Source organism: Arachis hypogaea, chromosome 13 (assembly GCF_003086295.3).
Source record: "Arachis hypogaea cultivar Tifrunner chromosome 13, arahy.Tifrunner.gnm2.J5K5, whole genome shotgun sequence".
NCBI lineage: Eukaryota > Viridiplantae > Streptophyta > Magnoliopsida > Fabales > Fabaceae > Arachis > Arachis hypogaea.
Genome location: NC_092048.1, coordinates 10,732,779 through 10,756,530, shown reverse-complemented (window position 1 = coordinate 10,756,530; position 23,752 = coordinate 10,732,779). Strand labels below are relative to the sequence as shown.

At 31.7% G+C, this 23,752-nt stretch overlaps 1 long non-coding RNA gene across 1 annotated transcript; it reads right to left on the bottom strand.

Annotated features, from left to right (window-relative positions):
• Positions 1–3,638: 3,638 nt before the first annotated feature.
• LOC112737143 (uncharacterized) lies at positions 3,639–6,518 on the bottom strand. The gene is made up of 2 exons (XR_003168887.3): positions 6,204–6,518; positions 3,639–4,065 (listed from the first exon to the last, which is right to left on the bottom strand). It is a non-coding gene; the product is annotated as an uncharacterized lncRNA (long non-coding RNA).
• Positions 6,519–23,752: the final 17,234 nt, after the last annotated feature.

The following is a 23,752-nucleotide window of genomic DNA, read 5'->3' as shown; positions in this document are numbered from 1 at the left end:
CATCAACTTAGCCTTTCACCAATTTCACTACTCTTCCTTCTCTCTCAACCAAACTCAACATCAACAACCATCATAACACTTATAATTAATATCAACCATCAACAATATTAACAATCACTATAAATTCTCATCAATCTCAATAATCATTAATCCCTCATCAACAACAATAAACCACACATTCCTCATCAACCTTCATAACCATTAAATACCAACAACATCAATATTCATCATAAAACATTAAATACCAACAACCTCATCAAATCATATAATCATTATTGCTAGTATTTGAATTCATTCCCCACAACACCATCACTTCACTTATCAATCCTCATCAATAACACCAATCATCAATACTCACTAACACCAACAATTACATCAATTCACATATAATTATTCATACACCAATATTATTCAATCCTATCTTAGGGTCAACTAGCCTAAGTTTTTAGAAACATTACATATTACATAAAGAAAACCGAAATCATACCTTAGCCGATTCCCAAACGCTCCAAACACCAAAACGAAACCACCAAACTTGATCCAAAGCCTCAACCAACTCCAACAAACACCAAAGCTCAACTAACAACACATATATCACCAAAATCAAAACCTAATATACACAAAACAACTAAACACAAGGGTTTAGTAAAATCTTACCTTATCCAACGTGAGTAGGGGTAAAATCCATCAATTACCCACTATTAGAGATCACCTAAACAAGCAAAAATACAAAATCTACTCAAAACCCATAACCAAAATTACGCAGAAACTTAGGACTGAAAACTGGGAATTAGAACACGATTCCTTACCAGATTTTCTTAGATAGAAAGGAAGAACTCGTCAAGAGCTTCGCGTGGCCGTAAACGGCTCTTCAATCGAAGCTCCGTAGCTCAAGATATCGCTCCCGGAAGGTGGAGGTGAATAGTAACACCACCCCTTCTCTTCTCCTCTCTCAAAACCGCGTGGCTCTCTCTTTTTGGGCTGAAAATGAACTCAAAGCTCATTAAATGAGCTTATATATGTTGGATCTTGGGCCCGGTTTGGGTCCGGTCTAATCCGTTAGCGTTTTTAGCCCGTTTGGCCCAACTTTGGGCCAAACTTCTAACACTAACGCCCGATTTTCTATTTCTAATATTTTTCTAAGGTTTTCGACTGGTTTCACTTTTTTTCGCACAGAACCGGACATACCTAAATCGGTTCGACCGGTTCAACTGCCGGTTCGCAGTTTTTTACGGTTTTTTTGCAGAAAACACATTTTCTGACTCGAAAAGACCTACTGAGTCCAAAAATCATATTTAAATCTCCAAATTCTCATTCTAACTTTTCGGAACCTAATTTGGGTATTTAAATTATTTTATTCGTGAAAAACCCAGTTCTTACACTCCTTCCCAGAGTGATTTTGGTAATTAACAAAGTATGAGTAGTCATACTTCACTAGTGAAAATCGTAGAGGCTATGGTCACAGTTTTAAAAAGGGGTGACCATAGACTATAGCCTTATCTATGGTCACAGTGAAAAAACGTGGCCTAAAGTGACAGAATTTGAAAATTGTAATCGTGACCATAGATAAAAAAAACAGTGACCATAAACCTATAGCCACAATAGAATAGGCCACGGTAAAAAACCGTGATCATAGATCTATAGTCACCTTTTTTACTAGCTATAGTCACAGTTTTTTACCGTGACCATAGGCCTTTTTTTTGTAGTGACTTAGATGAGATAGAACAAAAATATCATCGAAGAAAAACAATAGTTGAAATAAATTTAGAGTTATTTCAAGAGAAAAATATTGATACCAAAATACACTTGAATTTGTAATTAAAACATAATTTACCTATTTAGTTGAACAAGAATAACTGAATTTATTAAAATAGAAATAAAAACCAAATTATTAAAAAATATTTATATTATATTTTCTTATAAATTCAAATAACATAATTCTTTAACAATAATATAATAATAATACAAACTTACTATCTCAACTCCCACTAAATTGTTATTGTCTAAAAAAATGTACAGCATTATTTAACGTTATATATACAACTTTATAATATAGACAACTGACGTTAAAAATTGACCTAACCGTGCTACAAGGGAAATAAAAATTAAATGCATGAACATGTCGTTAAATAGCTATAACTTTAGTGCATTTAATTTCGAAACAAGTCAAGACATTTACAGGATATACTCAATTATATTTTTATGTATATCTCATTAAAATTTAGTTTGAAAAATGTCATATTTGTTTCAATCTTATTATTAGAAAGGTAAGAGAGAGTAATAGAGAAAATATTTGTGTATATTCAAGTTGTGTGAAATGATACAATATAAACGGATATTTATAGGTGTTAAGAGAATTGAAATAATAAAGACGTAATATTTTATAATAAATATTCAAATATGTAAAATAATTCTAATGAATGCTAATTGATCCTAATATATTCTAACATCCCCCTCAAGTGACAACTTGAGTTTGAAACTTATTTAAAACAATGAAATAAAGAAAAAATGCTTAAACTGGTGCAGATAGAATTGTCGAAAGGAAGCGCAGATGAAACTGCTAAAAAAAGTGCAGATGAAACTACCAAAAGAAAGTGTAGACAAAACTATGTACTGCAATAAAAACGCATATAAAACTGTCGCAAGGGAAGCGCAGACGAAATTGCCGCAAAAAAGCACATACGAAACGGCCGCAAGGAAAGGGCAGAAGAAACTGCCAAAAAAGTGGCAAACTGCAAAGTGATGGTAAAATATCAAAGGATAACGAATTGCCAGAAGGTGACAAAAAATATATGGTTTCTTCATGAGAATAAATAAGCTGCGAATGACAGTGGTGTTTGATTCATTAGACTCGGAAAAACACAAGACAAAGAAGATAGACTAATAATCGGTGAGGTGAAAAGCATCAAAAGAGTGACGAAAAACAAGGAAAAATGGCAGGTGATTTCACCAGAAGGAAAATAACATATTCTCTTCAAGGAGGATACTATGGCTCTGATACCATATTAAAAAGGGTAAAAGAGTGCAATAGAGAAAAGATTTGTGTGTATTCAAGTTATGTGAAATGATACAATATAAACAGATATTTATAGATGTTAAAAGAATTAAAATAATAAAAAATAATATTCTATAATAAATACTTAGATATACTAAATAATTCTAATGAATGTTAATTGATCCTAATATATTCTAATGCTTATCACTTTTAACAAAATGCTATTGTATTTTTCAAGAAAATTTATTTATAGCTATTCTTATTTGTGAGCTTTTGGATGATTTTTTTTAATGATGTTGGATTTTTTTTTGTTTAAGTTTTGGTGGTTTTCTCTTGTTAGGTTTTAAATATTTTTTTAATTTTTAATTTTTTATTTAATTTTAAATATTTTTTATTATAAAATTGGCTAATTTTTTAAAAAATCGGTTAAAAGATTTTTTTGTTTATATATATATATATATTGTAACACCCTAATTTTCGACACGTTATGACCAATGCCAAATGTTCAAGTGTTACTCGTCGTGCGGGCCTACTTAGCTCTAGACTCAGATTTTTATAAATTAATATCAATAAAAGCCTTTATCGGTTTAATCATGAATAAATTATTATTCATGGATTAGCGTTTAGTTGCTCGCAAGGTTAATTTCTTTAAAGTTGTCATGTAAGAAAACACATGGCAACAGAAAATAACATATATAAACATATATACAATATACACATGAGTTAAGTTCAAGGATACGTGTCATCTATCAAAGCCAAGTATCACATCAAATTATATGTACAGATACAAAAGAAGAAATCAGTCCCAACCCTCACACGGGTTTCCTAAACTGGAACCAAACTACTAAGACGTCCTACCCCTCTAAAAGTACTACAAAAGCGAAGGAAAAGTAATACTAAGATCATAAAAAAGGAGCGAAAGATTCACTGCGACTAACTCTGGAGTGATCTCCGAACATCGTTCAAGAAAGCGGTCCAAAGCGTGCTCCATATGAAGACTCCGCCGCGCGCCAGATCCTCATAGCTCAGCGGTTAGAACGAAACTCAAAGAGCTCCTCTGCTGGACCCGTCTGGGGAGGGGGGAGAAAGAAACAAAAGAAGGGTGAGAACCTAGAGTTCTCAGTAAGGTAAAAGGGGAACCTAGGGTCTTTATCTCTAAGTTGTCGTGAAACAGAAAAAAGAACAAACACAGAGACTCAAGGCACAAACATATATATAACAAGTAAATAGCATGAACAAGAAAAAAATGACAGTAAATAATTCACAAGAAGTTCATATGCGCAAACCATGAGCTCATGCATCAGTTGTCTACCTGCAACCCGACGTTACTCGGAGTGAACCCCGAATATGGTCCCTTTACTGTGTCAATTAGACACCTTGGCATCACGGTTGCCCGTGTCAATTAGGCCTCATTATAATAACATTTCAATGTGTATCACAGTAAGGATTAAGGAACAGTGCTATCAGTTAGGCGAACATTCCCGCATTAGCAATCTTAGGCTATCCGTTAGGCGGGCACTTTCGCAGTAGCAGTTTGGCACAAGGCCCATTCAACATACACTTTTCATAATTTATTATTCGTTTCAATTATCTCTTTCATACATAATTTTCCCATTTTCTTTCTCTTTATTATGCCTCCACATCACCAACACTATAAAACATACCTTCGCATCACCGCCTAACTATACATACCTCCGCACCACTGCCTAATTATACATACCTCCGCATCATCCATTAACCTTAAACCTTCTTGGGGACAATTTACGCATTTTCATTTAACTAATTCCCTGAACTTTTATAGAAATTCGGACATAATCTCCCCTAAAATAGCACTAAAACCACCCTTACGGGTTCCCTCAGTTTTAATATCGTTCAAACTTCCCTTAACAATTTACCAGGTAGACATTCTTAATTGGTCATTATACTCTCTTTAATCCCCTTAGTTATTATAAAACCACGGATTTAGAAATAAAACTTTGTTCTGGGGCATTCCTACCATAATTGAAACTTGTACAAATCTTTCAAAAATTCTGCTATCATTGCAGAAAAAATAGCAGCGAGCAGTAAATTTGTTAAATTCACTAAAAATCCAATTTTCACCCATTGCCTTTCAAAATTCATGTAATTAAACAAGACTCTTCCAGATTTCCAGAAAACTAAATTTCAGATTATTACCATATCACATGAAAAATTTATGAGCTTAGGAACACAGCCCTGCCTTTTAGAATGCTGTTTTCAAAATTCAGCGAGCTACCCTCACTTCTTGCAACATAACTAATTGGTTAGAATGAGTTTTGACACAAATTTTAAATTGCATATTTTAGACACATAAAGCTTGAGACTGCCATTGGTTTCACCCAAATACTCCTAAGAATTATAAATTAAGTGAATTGGAAGTTGGTGCTTCTATAGTAAAGAAACAGAATTTTCTACTGAAACCATCATTCTTCAAAAATTCATTTCTCCCAATCCACTTATCAATTAGTTCTGAAATTTTTACCAGATATTAAAAACACATTATATTTTCATAGAAAAATAATTTCATCCAAAATTATGATCTGGAATGCTCCCAGAAATGCGTTTATTTTGCTGCCAATTATGCAGAAATTGTAGAAATTCTGCATAATACACTTCCAACAACCTCACATGCCAAATCTTATGTTCAAGTCTATAATTCATCTAAAACTATAATTTTACTTTTATTTTAACTAACTAAAGTTGCTAGAATGGTCAGAACAGCTCTAAGAAAACAAATGCAATAAATTTCACAATTTCAATTACTTAACCATAATCAAACTTCCATTGTTCAGCACTATATCAAACATAATAATTCATATAACCTAACCATCATTCAAACACATACTAGAGCCATATTTATCATCAATCAAACATATAATAGTTTATCTATTCTCATCACAAGCACAGCCACAAGAATAATAGTCTAATTGTCCTAACCCTTAAGTCTTTTGAAGTTGGCAATTCTATTTTTACTTCTTTTCAGAATCAGAACCCTAACCGTATGAAATTGGAGCTTTGGCCTCTCTTTCAAGAACGAATGGCTGACCTCACCTCAAGCAAGAGAAGAGTTCTTGCCTGCGGTCACTACTGTTCTAGCAAGAATTGGAATTAGAATGGCAGAGGTGGAATAAAAAAGAAGAACAGAATTTGAATCTGAAGAAGAGGAAGAAGGAGAGTTGTTGGTTCTCACCCAACAAAGAAGCTTCGAAGATTCAGAGTGATGAGAGGTGGGGTGCCTTCCTTCTTGCTGCGGATGGCTTCTTCCTTCCTCTTCAGTTTCGTTTTGCTTCCCTTCTCTGTTCTTCTCCTTTGTTGTGCATGTTTTGGTTCAAAGAAAATGAGAAACACTATTAACAAGAGATAGAAGAAAAGGAAGTGGGTGAGGCGGTGCATAAAGCTTCGTGGCTTCTCCTCACCTCAACACAGCATCAATGCATGCTTGAAGAGGTGTGAACATGGTTCCAAATGGCGCTGAGAGGAGAAGTGATCAGCGTTAGATTTGAGTAGGGAAAGTTTGGTTCGGTTGAACCGGAAAAAGGAAAAGAAAATCGTACTTTTGACAAAAAGAAAGAAAAAATCGAATTAATGGTTGGTAATACTTTTAGGCTAATTTTTCAACTAATTCATTATCTATGCTTTATATTTTTATATATCTAATCTTATGTGCGCCAGCAAATACTGTAAGGAATCAAAAATCACAGGGCTCATGAGATAGAGTGGTTATATATATATATATAGAGAGAGAAAGAGAAATTAGAAAAGAATTTAGTGTACAAATTAAATTTGTGTTCCTAAAATATCCTTTATCACGTATATCTAATAAAAAAAATTATTATTTATAAGATTTGAACACACGACATATTAATAATTAAAGTATTATCATCTTAACTAATTTCATATTTATTAATATTATACACAATCGAATGGAGATTATTCACAATTTTTTGTAAAATAAACTTCTAATCACATACAATTTATTAAGTTGAATCTAGACTATTATTTATTAAGAAAATAAAACACTTATCTTAATTATTGACATATTTCTTATTCACATACTTCTAATTAAGTTGTATTTGTATTTTAACATATATTTTATAATAATGACTGACTTTGATAATTAATTTTAGTATAAACATAGCATAATCGTAAATAATTAAGATGAGAATTGTATGAACCGAAAAATTAATTAACTGTTTAATTAAAATAGAAAAAATTAATTATCCGAAATAGATTGAAAATGATAAAAATATTAAATTAAAAAATTTAAAGGAAAAAAATTTAACGTAAAAATCTAATTACTTGCAAAACACGCGACTGGCTTAATTTGTAAGGCACGGTGAGTGAGTAAGAAAAATTAAGTTTTATATATATATATATAGAGAGGAATTTAGCGTACAAATTAAATTTGTGTTCCTAAAATTTCCTTTATCACGTATATCTAATAAAAAAAATTATTATTTATAAGATTTGAACACACGACATATTAATAATTAAAGTATTATCATCTTAACTAATTTCACATTTATTAATATTATACACAATCGAATGGAGATTATTCACAATTTTTTGTAAAATAAACTTCTAATCACATACAATTTATTAAGTTGAATCTAGACTATTATTTATTAAGAAAATAAAACACTTATCTTAATTATTGACATATTTTTTATTCACATATTTCTAATTAAGTTGTATTTGTATTTTAACATATATTTTATAATAGTGACTGACTTTGATAATTAATTTTAGTATAAACATAGCATTATCGTAAATAATTAAGATGAGAATTGTATGAACCGAAAAATTAATTAACTGTTTAATTAAAATAGAAAAAATTAATTATCCAAAATAGATTGAAAATGATAAAAATATTAAATTAAAAAATTTAAAGGAAAAAAATTTAACGTAAAAATCTAATTACTTGCAAAACACGCGACTGGCTTAATTTATAAGGCACGGTGAGTAAGAAAAATTAAGTTATATATATATATATATAGAGAGAGAAAAAAAATTAGAAAAGAATTTAGTGTACAAATTAAATTTGTGTTCCTAAAATATCCTTTGTCACGTATATCTAATAAAAAAATTATTATTTATAAGATTTGAACACACGACATATTAATAATTAAAGTATTATCTGTTAGGAAATTATTTGATTTCCTAACTTATTTGTGGGCAATACATATATTAATTATAATCACAAATTATGCTATTTCAAATTAAATGACTTATATAATGATGATCTCACTTATTGTTTTAAATGCTAATTGAATAAGTCATTATTACTTTTGATTTGGAATTAAATGAGAATAAAACCGGATATTATCTTTTGTTCCTTAGATAATTATCTTTTTTGGATTTTAGATATATTATCTTTTGGGCTTTAGATACTATTTTATTTGGGCTTAAGGGTTTAATGGGTGCCATGCTCAAATATAAATAGACCTTCAGGGTTTCGGTCCCCAATATACCAAAAGCCGCCTTTGTTGCTCTTTCCCCATCAAAAGAGTTGCAGTTCAGCCTCCTAGGAATACAGAAGGCTTTGGTTGAGAAAGATCGAAAGAATCACAAGATCCAAACTCTTCCGATTGTATGATTCATGTTTATGAATTCAGGTACGCTTCCGCATTACGATATATATATATATTTTTGGTGATTCAATATGGATGATCTGGGATATTGAAATTAATTTATTCTAACAAGTGGTATCAGAGCCATCTATAATTAAATCATCAAAAATATTCGATTTTATTTTAATGGATCAATATATATACGTATGCGTTGTTCATCCGAAATTGTTGCACAAATTGTTCCCATTATGTGTCTGCATCAATACGCATTATATATATATAAAACGTATTCCGGTATACTGTTTTGGTTCGCTATATATATATATGTTACGCATATGTATATTATTGGATGATATATACAACTTTCACGGTATATAACATGTAATTATTATTATTATTATTATTATTATTATTATTATTATTATTATTATTATTATTATTTTTACGTTAATGTTGTCTCGGTTACATATATATATGGTCAAATAGATATTTTTTTATCATGTGTTTTTTGTATCTTTTTGTAACTGTATATAATTGGCATTTAGTTGTGTGCCATTAATTTGGTAAACTTAATTGATTATCCTTTTAGGATATAAGGATTAATATGTATATGTTACTTATGTGGATATTAATCGATCTAAAAGGAGATTTATATTTGGCCAAGTTATGTATATATATTAATAATAATATTTGAATAATAGAAAATATTATTTTGTTGTTACATAAGGAAATTGGTAACAATTTGGATTAGTATACCCATCTATTTTATAAAGATTTGGTTTTGGAATAAATTAATTGAACATTATGCTGTCAAAGTAGCCTCTTTTGTGAAAATTGATTTATTCAAAACATAAGGAATATGGTGTTATGTAATTCATGCGAATATTGATCGGCCCAAAGGAAGGTCTATATTTGGCCGAATTACATATACATATTGATGGTAAATATATATTTGGGTAACTAATTAGGAATAAAGTAATACTTATTATTTATGCGAACAATAATCGGCCCAAAAGAAGTTTATTGTTTGGCCAAATAATAAGCATTGTACACTTTTGTTTATTTTCTATTAATTATGCGGTCAATAATCGGCCCAAAGGAAGGTTATTGTTTGGCCAATTAATAGAAAATATATGCGGTAATAAATAGGTTGCGAAGTTTAAGTTTCCATATGCGCATTAAGTCGGTCCAAAGAAAGGCTTAATGTGTGACAGGAATTTTGACAATATTTGATTACTGCAATGAGAGTATCACTTACAGTTAATTTTTCTATCCAAAGATTGAAAATTAATGTTGTACTAGATATCTCAATATGGATTTTTTCCTATTAATTAACTAATGTTTACTGCATGTTCTTTTTGTTCTAATCTAGAAACTATGGCTTTAGCTACCAATGTTTCTGCACAAATTAGCAGTATTCCTATGCTGAATGGTTCAAACTTTAAAGTTTGGAAGGATACCGTGGAGATTGTCCTCGGTTGTATGGACCTAGATATAGCTCTTCGAGAGGAGAAACCCACTTCCACTCCGGAAAACCTCAATGAGGTTAAAATAGAGAAGTGGGAGAGATCCAATCGAATGAGCATCATGATCATGAAACGCTCAATTCCTGAGGCGTTTCGGGGCTCAATCACTGAGGATAAAGATGCCAAACAGTTCCTAAAGGATGTAGAAAAATTCTTTACTAAGAATGAAAAGGCGGAGGCAAGTAGTCTTTTGAGCAAACTTGTCTCCATGAGGTATAAAGGTAACGGAAACATAAGGGAGTACATTATGGAAATGTCTCATCTTGCTTCAAAATTGAAAGCACTAAAGTTAGAGTTGTCTGAAGATTTACTCGTGCATTTCATTTTGATTTCCCTTCCTGCACACTTTGGGCAATTCAAAGTGAGTTATAACACTTTGAAGGACACTTGGTCCTTAAATGAGCTTATATCTCACTGTGTGCAAGAAGAAGAGAGGCTACAGCAAGATAAGACTGAAAGTGCTCACATGGCTTCATCTTCTCAGTATAAAAGAAAGCGTGATACTACTGCGGATGTGCCTTCTCAGCAGAAAAAGGCTAAGAAACAAGATCAAGTTTCAACTTGTTTCTTCTGTAAGAAGGTGGGACACGTGAAGAAGGATTGTACCAAATATGCCACCTGGCGTGTAAAGAAGGGTATAATTCTTACTTTCGTTTGTTCTGAGGCTAGTTTAAGTTATGCACCTGTTGATACTTGGTGGGTAGATTCTGTTACTTCTACTCATGTAAGTGTTATTATGCAGGGTTGCCTGTGGAGCCGACCGCCAAGTGATGCTGAAAGATACATCTATGTGGCAAACGGCAATATAGTTGCAGTCAAAGCTATAGGAACCTTTAGATTATGTTCCACGAGTGGATTTTACTTGGATTTATTAGAGACAGTTTATGTACCGTCATTTAGACGAATTTTGGTTTCTGTTTCTCGTTTGAACAAATCAGTTTTTTTTTGTTCGTTCGGAGACAATAAAGCCAGTCTCTTTTATAATTCGAATAATATTTGCTCTGGTCATTTGGTGGATAATCTATATAGGCTTAACTTAAATTCCTATAATAATGAAATACTGCAAACGGGTACAAAACAAAAACTAAATGAGAATTCGGCATCATTATGGCACAAACGCCTAGGCCACATCTCTAAACAGAGAATTCAGAGGCTCGTGTCGGATGAAATTATCGGACCCCTAAATTTGGCGGACTTTGAAGTCTGCATTGAGTGCATAAAGGGAAAAAAGGACAAACGAAAAGAAATTAGGTGCCGAGAGAGCTAAAGATGTCTTAGAACTAATACATACCGATATATGTGGCCCATTCCCTACTGTCTCTTGGAATGGACAACGGTACTTTATTACGTTCACAGATGATTACTCTCGTTACGGGTATCTATATTTAATTCATGAAAAGTCCCAAGCCTTGGATGTTTTCAAGTCTTTCAAAGCTGAAGTTGAACTTCAACTTGGAAAGAAAATTAAAGCTGTCAAATCTTATCGTGGTGGTGAATACTACGGAAGATATGACGGTTCAGGTGAGCAACGTCCTGGGCCTTTCGCTCTTTTCCTAGAGGAGTGTGGTATTGTTCCGCAATACACTATGCCAGGCAAACCTAGCATGAATGGTGTTGCAGAGCGAAGGAACCGAACTCTTAAGGACATGGTGAGAAGTATGATTAGTCATCCTTCCTTGCCTGAATCACTCTGGGGAGAAGCCTTAAAGACCGCAGTGTACATCCTTAATAGGGTGCCAAGCAAAGCAGTTAACAAAACCCCATATGAAATTTGGACTGGAAAAGGCCTAGTATAAAGAATTTGCATATTTGGGGATGTCCAGCTGAGGCGCGACCTTATAGGCCGCATGAAAGAAAATTGGACTCAAGGACAATCAGTTGCTACTTTGTTGGTTACGCTGAGCGTTCACGGGGGTACAAGTTTTACAATCCTGCTTCAAGGTCTATTTTGAGACAGGAAATGCGAGATTTCTTGAGGATGTTGAGTTTGGGGGGAAGAAAATATTAGGAATGTTGCTTTTGATGAAGATTCTATAACTGACAATGATTAGGACCTTGTGCCTATTATTGTTCAAGATACAGTTATAGTACAAGAGCACAATGAGAATCCTGCTGTAAATCCAGCTACAGTACAAGAGCACAATGAGAATATTGTTGTTGCTCAAAATACTGCTACAGTACAGGAAAATAATGAGAATCCTCCTCAACCCCAACCCATACAGCAAGCTCAACAACCTCAAGAAGTGTCATTAAGGATATCCAATAGAAAAAAAAAAGGAGAAAATCTATTTATAGTCTCAAACAAGCTTTCCATCAATGGTATCACAAGTTTCATCAAGTCATTACCTCATACGGCTTTGAGGTAAATATTATAGAGAAATGTGTATACCGCAAGTTCAGTGGGAGTAAATATCTTTTTGGTCTTATATGTTGATGACATTCTACTTGCCAATAACGATATAGGCTTATTGCATGAAACTAAGAAATTTCTATCGGACAAATTCGAAATGAAAGATCTTGGTGATGCCTCTTTTGTATTAGGAATCGAGATACTAAGAGATTACTCTCAAGGTATTCTTGGATTGTCACAAAAGAACTATATCAAAAAGATTTTAAGTAGATATGTCATAGAAGGTTGTAGACCAATAGACACACCCGTAGCTAAAGGAGACAAGTTCAGTCTCAAGCAATGCCCTAAAAATGATCTTGAGAGGACAGCAATGCATGATAAGCCTTATGCATAAGCACTAGGGAATTTAATGTATGCTCAAGTCTGCACACGTCCCGATATATCATTTATAGTGGGAGTGTTGGGTAGATACTTGAGCAATCCGGATATGGATCATTGGATAGCTGTTAAACGCGTAATGCGTTGTTTAAAGAGAACAAAGGATTACATGCTTACTTATCGGAGATCAGAAAATTTGGAGATCATTAGGTACTCTGATTCCGATTTCATGGCATATGGTTGCGAAACTTTGTCACTAAGCTTCATATAGTAGATGACATTGAAAGGCCATTAAAGATATTTTGTGACAATAAATCAGCAGTATTATACTCCAACAACAATAAGAGCTTGACAAAATCGAAGCATACAGACATCAAGTTCTTAGTTGTCAAGGAGAAAGTTTAAGAAAAACATATTTTCATAGGACATATAGGAACAGAGTATATGCTAGCAGACCCATTACCAAGGTATTGACCCCTAAAGTTTTCATGAGCACACTGCTCGGATGGGTGTCAATATTTGTGATGCCTTGGTTTAGTGGGAGTTTATGCTATATGTCCTATGACAGATATTGAGTTATTTTTCTGCAGAATTAAGTTGATGGTTTATTTCATGTTATGTGAAATGTTCATTTTGCAATATTTGTATTGTGTTTGATCTCAATAAAGTTGGACCAGCTGGCAATAGACATGCATGAGATCACTTGGCATGTAATTTCCATATTACTCATCCAAATTTGATCTATGTCGTTGAGTATATTAGAATGGTGATTGGCGTGGTTTAGTCACGGCATTTAATGTGATAAAAGCTGCGGTAATTCCATATCTAATGTATGAGACGGACCAGATTGTTAAAGTAATGAGAGAAATAGCATTCAGATGCGCGCATAAAGTTTATAAAGATGTGATTATGTCAAGAAATAATATATGTATAGCCCAAGTGGGAGATTGTTAGGAAATTATTTGATTTCCTAACTTATTTGTGGGCAATACATATATTAATTATAATCACAAATTATGCTATTTCAAATTAAATGACTTATATAATGATGATCTCACTTATTGTTTTAAATGCTAATTGAATAAGTCATTATTACTTTTGATTTGGAATTAAATGAGAATAAAACCGGATATTATCTTTTGTTCCTTAGATAATTATCTTTTTTGGATTTTAGATATATTATCTTTTGGGCTTTAGATACTATTTTATTTGGGCTTAAGGGTTTAATGGGTGCCATGCTCAAATATAAATAGACCTTCAGGGTTTCGGTCCCCAATATACCGAAAGCCGCCTTTGTTGCTCTTTCCCCATCAAAAGAGTTGCAGTTCAGCCTCCTAGGAATACAGAAGGCTTTGGTTGAGGAAGATCGAAAGAACCACAAGATCCAAACTCTTCCGATTGTATGATTCATGTTTATGAATTCAGGTACGCTTCCGCATTACGATATATATATATATTTTTGGTGATTCAATATGGATGATCTGGGATATTGAAATTAATTTATTCTAACATTATCATCTTAACTAATTTCATATTTATTAATATTATACACAATCGAATGGAGATTATTCACAATTTTTTGTAAAATAAACTTCTAATCACATACAATTTATTAAGTTGAATCTAGACTATTATTTATTAAGAAAATAAAACACTTATCTTAATTATTGACATATTTCTTATTCACATACTTCTAATTAAGTTGTATTTGTATTTTAACATATATTTTATAATAGTGACTGATTTTGATAATTAATTTTAGTATAAACATAGCATAATCGTAAATAATTAAGATGAGAATTGTATGAACCGAAAAATTAATTAACTGTTTAATTAAAATAAAAAAATTAATTATCCGAAATAGATTGAAAATGATAAAAATATTAAATTAAAAAATTTAAAGGAAAAAAATTTAACGTAAAAATCTAATTACTTGCAAAATACGCGACTGGCTTAATTTGTAAGGCACGGTGAGTAAGAAAAATTAAGTTATGAATAAATAAAGTTAAGAAATTAAAATTTATAGTTGAGAGATAAAATTATTTAAGATACGAATTAAAATACCAATTTTAAATATTTTAGTCTAAAGTTGGACCAATGGACTAAACAAACTGACTTGGGTCATAATTGAGCCCAAGACTCATTCAGTAACCCTCAACATTGTGCCAAGTTCAGCACAATGGTCACTCACAACAAAAACATTCAGCCAGGTGAGAGAAAAGGGAGAAGAAGAGTGAAACCCTTGTATTATTTATCTTCTTCTTCTTTTGATCATATCTTGTGATTTGGAGTTTCGATTGGTGTGCCATATGCAGCCACGCGATCACCTTGTCGAGCTCTTCATTTCTATCTGAACAAAGTAGTAAGCAACTCGAATTCCTTTCTTTAGTTCTTTATTCTAGCACAAATTTGAATTTTGACTTTGGAAAATTGAGATTTTCATTATTTTGATAGTTTGGGTGTAATCTAGCTTGGCTAATTATTGAGTTTCATCCCAAACATCAGTGGGTAAGATAAAAAAAACTCTAAACCCTTGTTGTTTGTTGAAACTTAGTATTGATTTTGGTAAATTGAATGAAACTAGATTAAATTCATGTTAATTAAAGTTTGAGTTGGTGATTGGATTACTTGAAATTGAGCTAACGTTGTGGCTACGGCTTGGTGGCTTGTTTGGACACCTGGGAGAAATTGGCCAAGGTATAATTTCAAATTTTTTTAGATAATATGTAATGTTGTGTGAAATTTAGGCTAGTAGTCCCAAAATAAGTGTGAATCATATGAATGGTTGATTGGTATTGAGGATTGTGAATATATCTTGGTTGAGTGTGGATGTGAGTTTATATGATTGATGGTAATGTGGGTTTGGTACTCAATAGGTGAAATTTTGTTGGATTTTAAATTGCTGATTGACATGGTTTGAAATTGAATTGTTAGGTGTTGGATGGTTGAAAATTGATAGATGAGTGCTTGAAAATGTGTAAAAGTATTTAGAATTTGAAATTGGTATAGATGGATTTGAATTGGATTGAGAGTTTTTGAAACTAGAGGATTTTGGTATCATTTGGTGAAAAATTATTTTTAACCAACTTCAAAGGGCTATAATTTGATTTTCAAACTCTCAAAATTTGTGAAACTGGTCTTAAATAAAATTTGGATTCATGTAGTTTATGACGTTCGAAGAACAGACGGAAAATAATTTTTTACGAAAAAATATGCACGTTTGAAGTTTTGTGTAAAAAACTGAATTTTCTGGACTTATCAGCTTTTTAGAAAAATCTGTATTCATGCGTACGCGAGTAAATGATTCTGCCCAGTACTCTTGTGTACGCGGATGGCATGCGTACGCGACAATGCCTTTTTTTGAACCCATGCATACGCAGAAGTGTCATGCAACGCAGGCAGATGTTCCTGTCCAATATTCTCACGTATGCGGAAGGTATGTAGTTTGCTTATGCAACATTCCCAAATTTTCAAATCATGTGTACGCGGAAGGCATTAATACGCTTGACCACCTTGTTTTGCAAAAGATAAATTTTTGAATTTTCAACTATTTCTCTAGTCTTCTAAACCTCTGTAACTCTTGTTTAAGATCCCCTAACTAGTGTTTAGACTTTAGAACGAGCAGAAGTATACTGAGTGAATTAAAATTATACTTCTATTATGAGTCTAGAGAGGGTGACTCAGGTTTGTGAAGTACTATGGATGGAATAATTAAAGTGAATTTGTGGAGTATTATGTTAATGATAAATTGAGAAATGAAAGCTAATGATGATTTATAAAAGATTAAGGTTTAATGAACCTGCTGAATATGAAAAGTGATCACTGAGATGAATGACATATATGATATATTTGGTAAGTCACTATGTGCCTGGTAAGGACAGTTGGTTAATCCCTCTTGTCAAGGTTGCGGCACCAGCGTAGGGACTGAGGCAGTCTTTCACCTACGTTTAGATGTGGGGTTTGAGGTAGTCTTCCATTCGCATCCTTTCGTATCATAAGAGTGTTCTCGAGCACTATATCCCGTAAGAGTGATGTAAGAATCGGAATAATCGCTTTAATAAAATAATAATTTAACTGTCTAGAATAGATTCAAAAATATAGAAATGATATTTTGAAAATAAAAAGGTAAAATTTGAATTTAATGAATTTTTTTGAGTGAAAAAATGTATCTTTTACGAAAAAAAAATTTGTAAAAATGCATACCGACACTTAAGCTGGCAGTATCGGCTCTAGTCTGATTGGTACCGCGTATTGAGAAAAATAAGATTTTGAAAATTGAATTTATTGTTTTGAAAGGACAAAAATAATTTAGAATTAAAAACCGGGCTCATCTTCAAGGTTTTGACCCAAAGTGGGACAACAGACTTAAAATACTAACGAGTTGGACTAGACTCAAGTTGGACCTAAGCCCAACATATATAAGTGCCAATTAATGAGTATTCAGTTTATTTTACCCTAGAAACAAAGAAAGGGGGCGCTGAAGTGAAGAGAGGAAGAGAGAATGAGATTTCATTATTCATCTCCTCCTTCATTTGGCCATAACTTGAGCTAGGAGCTCCGATTGACGAGACGTTTGCGGCCACATGTTGCTCTCGCCGAGCCCATCATTTTTAACTAAGCTTTGTTGGTAAGAACTCGCATCTCCTGCTTTAGTTTTCTACCCTAAGTGATTTTACATTTTTACATTTGATTTTTTAGTAGATTTTGTGATTTTGTTTGTTTAGGGGTGATCTAGCATTGGAATATTGTTGGGTTTTGTTCCTAATGCTATTGGGTAAGGTAAGGTCTTACTAAACCCTTGTGTTTAGTTATTTTTGTGAACCCTAGGTTTGATGTTGGTATGTTTTATGATGTTAGATTGAGTTTTGGTGTTTGTTGGAGTTGGTTTGAGGCTTTTGGATCGAGTTCAGTAGCTTCGTTTTGGTGTTTGGTGTATATTAGGAATCGGCCAAGGTATGATTTCGGTTTCTTTTATATAATATATAACATTTATGGACACTTAGGCTAGTTGACCTTAAGATAGGATTGAATGATGGTTATGTATGATTAATTATATGTGAAATTATGTTTGATGATGAGGAGGATGACATGGAGTGTTAGAATATGTGATATATGAAATATGATGAATATTGATGTTAAATATGATTTTGATGAGTGGTGATTAATATTGATGATGATATTGGGTTTTGAATATTGTGGTTGGTGTTAATATTGAATGGTGGTGAATGAGGCTAATCAAGAGTTAATTGTATGAAAATTGTTAAAGTTGAGATATTGATTTATGGATTATGGATTTTTGTTGAATTATGGTGGAAAGATTGAGTTAAATGGATGTTGAGTTGATTGAATTGCAATAGAATGGTAACATGTAGTATGTGGTAGTATTTTGTATTGAAATTGGGTATGCTTTGGTTTGGTTTGGTTATGGAATTTGGAAATTAGAGAACTTTGATGTTTTTGTATAAAACTTGATTTTTCATAAATTTTGACGGATCATAACTTGAACCTCTCTTTTTGAAATTGGTTTAAAATTATTTTAAATTAAAGGTGATCTCAAGAGCTTTAAAATGATATAAAGTTTGATAAAAATGGAGTTTTGTAGAGAAAGTTATGAACATTTAAAGTTTGGTGTTTAAAATTGAAATTTCTGTAACCTGAGGTACATGCGTACACAGGCACCCCCCATACACAGGCGTGCGTCTTTGCCAGACCTTTAGGCGTACGTGGCCCATGCTTGCGTAGGCAGAATGATCCAAATTTTGAAGTGTGCGTATACACACTTGGGCGTGCGTACACACAGACCCTGTTTTGTTGAAAAATGATTTTTCTTCACTTTTCAAGGGTTTTCTAACTTTCCAAACTTCTTTATCTACTGTTTAAGATTGCTAACTAGTAATTAGGCCTAAGATTGATAGAGATGGTATGGTGAATCAAATTAGTGAAATGCAGTATGAATTTAGAGTCGATGACTTAGGTTATAAAAGGTTGTGGACGAAATTAGTGTATGTTGAATTGTGAAGTATGTCTTTGAGGAGATTTTGAGAAAGGAGAATGATTATGATGAAATGGAAAGTTGATAATGCTTATGATGAGATGAGAATTTGGAAAGAAATTATGAGTTTGATGGATATTAAAAGATAGTGTGCAAGGCCTATATCCCTGGCGTGGCAGATTTCTCTGCTGCAAGAGTATGCAGGGCACTATATCCCTGGGATGAAGTTATGATTGATAACCTTTTCTGTCGCATGAGTGTGTAGTGCCTATATCCCTGGCGTAGCAGATTTCTCTGTTGCATGAGTATGCAGGGCCTATATTCCTGGCGTGGAAGAAAAGCAACATTCCCAGAGATGTGTCGGGTTAGCATTTTGAACCGACAAGTGATATCACAAGCCAATAGAAAAGACATTCATCATATATATCTTCTACCTGTTTGTTTGCTTTGCTTAATTTCTGTTATGCCTAAATGAACCACATGTTTACTTGCTAATTGTCCTACTTGCTGTACATGTACTTTACTTGTACTTTACTTGTCTGCATTACTTGTGTTTTCTACTGGGATTGAGGAGGCTCGGTAGGCGGTGGCGATGGGATCACGCGGAAGTTAGGTTGGCAAAGGCTGTGAGATACAGCGGTGTGATTAGTATTAGTTAGAAATCCCCTAAGTTTAGATAACCCTGTTTATGGTGTTTGATTTACGTTATTTATTTTTGTTTTAAACTTGAATATTCTGTATCGATGTGAAGTTTTAGGATTGCCTCTGGCGTCTCAAAATCTTATATTTTACATTACTGGGCACTGTTACCATACTGAAAATATCTGATTCTCATACCGTATTCTGTTGTTGTTTTTCAGATGCAGGTCGTAACCCACTTCGGTGGTTACGTGGTGGTGACAGAGCGGAGTATGATTTCTCCTTGGTATTATTCTGCTTTACTTTTGTTGTAGTTATTATCTCACCCTTTGTATTCTATACTTTATGACCTTAGAGGCTTGATTTGAGAGATAAGTTGTATAAGCTATTTTAAACCTCTAAAACTCTTCTATATTTTAGTTTGACTAGCTGGCCTAAACTCCGCAGGCTGTGACTAGTCCTCTTTTTGGTGTATATATATATATATATATATATATATATATATATATATATATATATATATATATATATCTTGTTAATTTAATTATTATCTTGTGTATCATGGAGCTATTTAGAAGGTTTTATACATATTATATCATGTTCTGTTCTTACCTACGCATTTAGTTATCGTGTGTGAATGCTTTGCGTTTTGTAATTCCGCTTTATGCGATTTTGAGCTTTTATTCCTTCATCGGGCTTCTAGTTATATAAATTCTTGGATATATATATTATATATTATAAGTTTTAAAACTATCGTGGCACTTTGCTATCCTTGCTTTACGGCTAAAGGTAAGGTTTAGGGTGATAGGGTATTACAAGTGAGCTAGGACACTATATACCAAGGCGCATATTTATATACGTGATAGAAATGCGACATCCCAAGGGAATGTGTCGGGTTGGCAGTTGAACCGACAAGTGATATTATGGCCAATTAGGACAGACATTCATCATATGCATCCTATGTGTTTGTTTGGATTAATTACTTGCATTATGCCTAATTGTGTAACATGTCTAATTGCTACTTGAGTTACTTGTTGTATATACAACCTACTTGTGTTTTACTTGTTTGCATTTAATTGTGTTTTCTACTGGGATTAAGGAGGTTCGGTGCATGCAGGCACGAACCTAGTAACAACAATGAGGGGCACTTGCCCCCACTATGTTTTCAATTTTTTTTTTAAATTATAGTTATATATAATGTGTTATGTGCCCCACTTCAAATTTTAAATGGTTTTATTACAAATAAACTAAACTCAATTGGCTAAAGCCTCAAATTTACTTTTTTATCTTTCTATCATTTTGACTATTAGTTAACCTAATCAAATTTAGTTCTTGTGTCGATATTTCTTTATTCTTTTAAACCCTCTTCTTAGTTTCATAATTTTAACCTTCTCTTTCTATTTCTTATCTAGTGGTCATCTTCTTTTCGTCAAAAGATAAATTTCAAATTTTTCATGTTTTTTTGTATAGCTCTTTATGTATCTTTCAATTTCATTGTTTCTCTTTTTGATATTTTTAATTGTAAATTTTAATTCAAACTATTATAATTTAGGTATTAATCTAATTTTTCATTCTCTTCATGGCTTTATATATTTTATTTTATTCTCAATTTATTCATTTGTATTACTTTTTTTATCTTTTATTTTATTATATGTACTTGCATATATATTTTTGAAATAAATGAATTAATTTATGAATTTAGAATATATTTTATTTTTAAAAATAATAATAAAAAATATTTTAATTACAATACATAATTAAACAAATACAGAAAATTTTTTATTTGACATTATATCAAAATTAAATTAAAAAATATAGAGAAAAACCTAAAATAGCCCCTGACAATTGTCTCGAAAGACAACGAGGCCCTTGAAAAAAAACCCAACACTGTCCCTGACAATTACCTCGAAAGGACAACGAGGCCCCTGTGCCCAAAAAAAGTCAATATTGTTTTTTTTTTGCGCAGGGGATAATCAGTCCCGAAAAAATATCAGGGACCGGATTGAGTGTTTTTTTTCTTGGGGCCTCGTTGTCCTTTCGAGGTAATTGTCAGGGATCGAGTGGGATATTCACTCAATATATAATAAATTTAATTATTTTAAAATAAAAAAATATAAATTAAATTTTTATTATTTTATATAAACATACTTTTCATATACATATTTACTTTTTCTAGTATTTATATATAATTTTAGTTTCAAATTATAAACACTAGTATATCATTAGGTATTAATTAATGTGCTAATTAATATAGTCTTTATTATTAAATATGTATAAAAATAAATAAAAATAAAATTAATTTAGGATAATAAATTATCTATAATTTAATTAAAATATTTTAAGTCCAAATTTTAGAAATAATTTTTTTATAAATATATATGATGAATAATATTTTAAGAATGAAAGTATTTATTAACTCTTTTTAATTTTTATATCTCCATATAATTAATAATGTTCAACAAAATTTATTTTAGTATACATATTTTTGCCTCCACTTTTAAAGTTTTATGGGTCCGTCATTTGGTACATGGAAGATAAATTGGCAAAGGCTGTGGGACAGGTGACTGCTAGAGTAGAAAATTCCTAAGTTAAAATGTATTGTAAATTTTTTAATATTATGTATGTGGTGGAAAATTTTAGGATTACCTTTGGCTTTCTAAAACTGTATATCTTATTTATTGGGCACTGTTATCATAATGAGAATCTCCGGTTTTCATACCATATATATTTCTTATTTTTTAGATGTAAGTTGCAACCCATTTTAGTGATTTTTGCGGATGGTGACAGAGCAGATGATGACTCGAGTTTTACTTTTGTCTTTTGTTGTAGTTACCTCTCACTTTTGTTGTATTTGTTTTAGAGGCTTTTATTTTAAAATCTTTGAGAAATAGGATGTAGCTCTTTTTAACTTAGACTTTATTGTATCTTTTGACTAGTCCGCCTAAACTTTGCATGATTAGTTTTCATTTTGATTATTATTATTATATATATATATATATAATAGTTAGTTATATGGTACAGATTTGTGCATACAAATCAAAAGATATGTTGACAAATGACAAACCGTTGGTTTTTGAAAATAGGCTTGGTAGAGCTCTGCAAACTTGTCTGTCGTGATAGTTGGAAGGAAGAGCCGACAAATAAAAACACTGAATAACGGGCCTAATTTTATTTATTTATTTATTTATTTTGATTCTGTATAAGGGGCCAATTTGGGGCCATGCGTTGTTGTTGAAGGACATTAAGGCCCTCACTTTTTGGGTTTCTTCCCCATTGCCGCCTTTTCATGGTACATGGTTTGGCCCGTTTTGAGTTTAACTTTTTTTCAATAAAAAACAATTATTTACAATTAGCCAATGAAAATTTTAAATGTAATTTTTTTAACCCAACAAGAAAAAATTAATTATTGTAATTTTTTTATATTTTTGTGTTATAATATATATATTCTTGTTGACTTATTGTTAACACTCGTTGCTAAATAAAGAGTATTTTACCTTTTGTTAATTAATCAAATAGGAAATTTTCACTTATTATATTTTGAGAAATGACTAACAATTTATTTTTATATTATTATATTTAAGATTTAAAATTTATAATTTAGTATAAAAATATATTTGTTGTTCAAATATTAATAAAAAATAATAAATTTTATTAATCATATAACATTGCTATTATATTTTATATCAATAGTTTATATTTAAAAAGTAACCTACAAACCATGTTAATATATTTTTTTTAAGATTATAAAAAAAATAAAACGCTCAAAACATGTTAATATGTTTGTTACTTGTAATAGCATAAGTTATTTTCTAAGGAACACTACTCTTTATCATTTTTTTTTGGGAATGCACAAGCATTGGTCATACTTGTGTTGGATACTTTTGTGATGTTCACTTGAAAAGCTAGTACCTAATTAAACACAAATTTATTATTATTTAATTAAATTATAAATGCTAGTTATTTTTCCTCTAATTTTTTATGGCTTTAAAGACGTGAAAACTTACATTATATACGCGCGCGTACACACGTGATAAAATGTTAGAGAATCTATAGAATTTATTATTTTTTATTATTATTTTTAGTTATTAGCTCAATTTTTTTAATCTAATAATCTAATAATATACTTTTAACTTATATTTTTAAACATTAATGACTGACTGCTAGTCAAATATTTGTACAACTATAAACACACATCAAACCACTGTTGTCAGATACTACTCCAAATTTAACGCACATTATTATGACTAGCAACTCATCAACAAAGTCACAAGATCAAGTTAAGCT